Below are 4,492 nucleotides of genomic sequence, written 5' to 3'. Positions count from 1 at the left end.
CAAGCTCCACAACCGAAGCTTTACCAGCAATTGCACAACATGGCCGAGAGACCCACCTACCTTGGACTCCACGTTCTGTTGATAGGACCTAGCCACCCACACAGACCTTGAAACCCAGCCCATTATGCGGCTTCTTAGACCCTAAGGACCTAACCTAGCCCCTGCCCAGACCCCAGGCCGAGCCCCTTAGCCCTACTCAAGCGCTGAACCCTGCGCGCCATTGCCTTCCTTTCTCGGGTAGGAGTCCTCGATGGATAGTGACTCCTCCCAGCCTTCTAAGGTCGCATCCTAGCATGCTTGGACCCTGCTCCCTGCCTCACCCATTGTCTTAGCTCGATCCTGGTCCAAGCCCCCAAGCCCATGCAAAGCTCTCAAACCCCCTTGCATCACAACACACACCCTCACGGTTCTTACTCTATGTTGCTGCCTACGTATTTTTTTCCAGCTTTTATTATTCAAGTTTGCAGCTTATTAGGTGTGTTTCTAGGACTCTAAACTTTGTGTAAAACACCTTAATCCATTCCCTAACCATGGCAGCCCTTTAAACACAAATCAAACATGATTTTTGAACCAAGAAACAAGAGTTCACCCCACACACAGGCATAGTTACGAAAATTTCATGATGTGCAATTGTTTTTCATGCAAAACACAATTAAATAAACTACTATGGTGTGATGGATGAGTAAAAGGAGAATTATGGCGTGCTTTTGCGTAGATTACGCTCGAATATCCTTTGACGACGAAGAACGGAGGACAACTTTGGCTTGCCCACACTAGAACCTTTCGAAAATCCTTGAAGCCTTCTCTGATTTTTTGTGTTGTTTCGTGTGTTTGTGAGAGTGTGGGGAGAATTTTCAGAATAATAAATTGAGTGGCCGATTTACTTACTTGCAAAGTGAAGGGTTTTGGGATTTTTAATACATTATATACTCTAATTAACCACTAACTAGCTTTAGGCCCATTAAGCCTTCTAATTAGGCTCAATAGTCTAATTAGGACATAATTAAAATATTAACAAAGTTTTCTTTTATTAAATATGTGAATTTATTAGCCGGGTTGCCAAAAAGCTCGTATTTTAGTTGAAAAAAACCAACACGGATAAAATTTACGCCCTGGCGTATAAAATCACCTTAAAAACCCTTAATTTTCAAAAATACTTAAAAGCATCGGCCATATTTTAAATAATTAAAAATAATCATTTTATAAAAATCCTTTTCTATTTTTCAGCCCTCGGTCCCCGTTCCTCGATCGTCACTTGAATAACCTTTTAAAAATACATTTTAATGCAACCATGTAGAAAAATATAATTTAAACATACAAATATGCACAACATAATTAATTCATGCAATTAAAACAAATAATTAAAATGCAAGAGAATTTAATAATTGCATGCACGTGGTTTGCGTGGACCTTAAAATTTTCGGGGCGTTACAATCTCCCCCCTTAAATTGAATTTCGTCCTCGAAATTCGCTTATCCTAGATAACCCAAAGTTTAGGCTTAGTTCTAATATCCCAAAAATCCACGCTTCCGCTGCGCTACTTTGATCAAACTTAAGTTCTATAATGTCCTTACGTCTCCTTGATCCCAATTAATTTCTCCTTTCTAAATCCTTATTTTCAAATCGCAATTAAAAAGACCCATAATGAACTTAGTGCTATACTATTATAACCTCGAATTTCAATTTTTCTTATGATTCCCAATATTAAAAGATAGATGACCATATTTATCGTATATTATTTTCCTTAATTTATACCCAAATGTTCAGCAACTTATCAAATTTCAATCTTAAAATCCCAAACGCATCCGCTAACGCTTAGATTTTTCAAGCTTAATATCGATTCATCCTTAAAACCCACGATCAACATTCCTTATAACACTATAACCCAAGATATCCCAAGGTTCCAAATATTCTTAAAAGTCTAAATCCTCAAAATTCTTACTATTTAACCCATTCAATCCTCACTTATTGCTAAACTAGTTCCCAAATTCCTTAAAATTGCAAAATAAATTCTTAATTTCCTCAAAAATTATCTTAATTGATCCTTAATTTCGAAAATCCCACGATTAACCCATAAGTTCTCGGTATTCTTAACTCACTTCTACGGGTTTCCCATAACATAAATTCGTTAAATTTAAATTTATTTACCCCAAAATCAATTCTCATAATCAAATCTTAACTTTCATCAAACTTAAAGTCCCAATTTATACTTTTTCTTATTCCAAAGTCGATGCAAATCCTCGAGTCATTATTCCTTACGTCTAATTCCCAAAAAAATTAATTCAACTAGTACCCATGAATCATAAATATTTTCTTAGAAAATCTACGTGTCCCAAAACATTCATAAAATTTACGATTAACTTATAACCCAAATAATAATAATGAGATGAATTCATTTTCCCTGAAATTCAGTACTTTACTATTCGTTACTTTTCTTTAACTTGGTATCAAGAGCCACTCCAATGGCAGACGCCGCATCCCAGTTTACCTCCATGGGTAATGTCACAGCTGCTTCCGCAAATCATAATCCCATTATCATCAACCCTGCTAATCAGATCAATTCGGTGATAACTAGGAGATGATAATTTCCTCCTATGGCAGCTCCAGATTCTCGCCGGCATTCGAGGATTGGGACTAGAGATATTCATCCTTGAAAATCCTCCTGTCCCTACCAACATCATCTCAGACGATGGGTCAGACGATACCATCAATCCTCTTTTCATTTCCTGGTGCCGCCAGGATCAACTTTTGTTCTCATTTCTGCTAGCATCCATGACCGAAGCTGTGCAAGCCCAGATGATTGGTTGCATCACCCTCGTCACAATTATGGACTCGAGTCTCACGACTCTTTGCAACCAGATCAAAAGCCCGTGTTATGCAGTACAAATTACAACTCCAAACACTGAAAAAAGGCACACTAAGCATGAAAGGTTATCTCAGTAAAATGAAGGGATACATGGATCTCTTAGCTGCATGTGGCCATCCTGTTACAGATGAGGATCAGATGCTCTACGTTCTTGGTGGTGTAGGCATGGAGTATGATTCTGTAGTTGTGCACGTCACTTCAAGAGTTGACACTTTATCTCTACCTGAAGTTGGCACACTCTTGTTATCACATGAAGCACGACTTGATGCCTACAATCTTAATACCAGTAGCACATCAAACTCCATCAATGCAGCCACTCTTTTTCATCAAAAGAAGATTGAAACCCAACAATCCTTTTCAAACTCTAGAGGACGTGGCCGAGGCAGAAATACCAGAGGAGGTAGACGAGGATGGCATAACAACAATGGTCGCCCAATATGTCAAATCTGTGGAATACCAGGGTATGTTGCTAAAATATGCTACTACCGTTTTGAAAAAGATTTTGTTCCAAAATCTCGACAACCAACACAAAACTTCAACAGGTCTCCTCCGTCCAATCTACCAGCAGCCGCCCTTGCCACTGCCTCTTCTGAATCAGCAACTGAAGATTGGTGGTACCCTGATTCAGGTGCCTCACATCATGTTACAAACGAGCTTGGAAATCTCACCCTTGGGACAGAGTATTCTGGTAATGGTAAAGTCCAAATGGGAAATGGTGCAGGTTTGTCAATCTCACATATCGGACATTCCAAATTTCGACCACCTTTCTCCTCAAATCCTTTTCTATTGAAGAATCTACTTTGTGTTCCTTATATTACCAAAAATCTCCTTAGTGTTAGCAAGTTTGCCCATGATAATTGTGTCTTTTTTGAATTTCATCCACGTTTTTGTCTTGTGAAGGATCTAGCGACGCAGATGGTTCTTCTTCGAGGAACTTTACATGATGGGCTATATAGGTTCAACCTTGGGACACCTCTTCCTGCTCTATCTTCTTCAGCAGCTTGTCCCAGTACCAATCTCCTTATCTGCAAAGTCCCCTACCCTTTTACAGCATTCAATCAAAATGTCTAGTAGCATGTTAAATCAATGGCATTCTAGATTAGGCCATCCTTCTTTACCTAATATGAAACAAGTTCTATTACGTTGTAATGTTTCTATTCCCAGAAATGAAATATTTACATTTTGTTCAGCGTGTGCTCTTGGTAAAAGCCATCATCTCCCTTTTCCCACATCACAAACCAAATTTTCAGCACCTCTTGAACTTATTTATTCTGATGTTTGGGGGCCTGCACACACTATATCTAGAAATGGCTTCAAGTTCTATGTTAGTTTCGTTGATGCTTTTAGTAGATTTACATGGATATACTTTCTTACCTATAAATCTGAAGTAACCAAAGCCTTTTTACACTTCAAAACACATGTTGAAACTCAACTTGATAGGAAAATCAAAGCCATTCAAACCGATTGGGGAGGGGAGTTTCAAGCCTTAACATCATTTCTTCAAACCTATGGGATTAATCATCGGGTTTCTTGTCCTCATACATCACAGCAGAACGGTGTTGTTGAACGCAAACACAGACACATTGCTGAAGTAGGTCTATCTCTTCTTGCACAAGCATCCATGCC

The sequence above is a fragment of the Primulina eburnea genome, unplaced genomic scaffold, assembly GCF_022965805.1.
Source record: "Primulina eburnea isolate SZY01 unplaced genomic scaffold, ASM2296580v1 ctg263_ERROPOS5200000, whole genome shotgun sequence".
Taxonomy (NCBI): Eukaryota; Viridiplantae; Streptophyta; class Magnoliopsida; order Lamiales; family Gesneriaceae; genus Primulina; species Primulina eburnea.
This window is presented reverse-complemented; position numbering follows the sequence as displayed.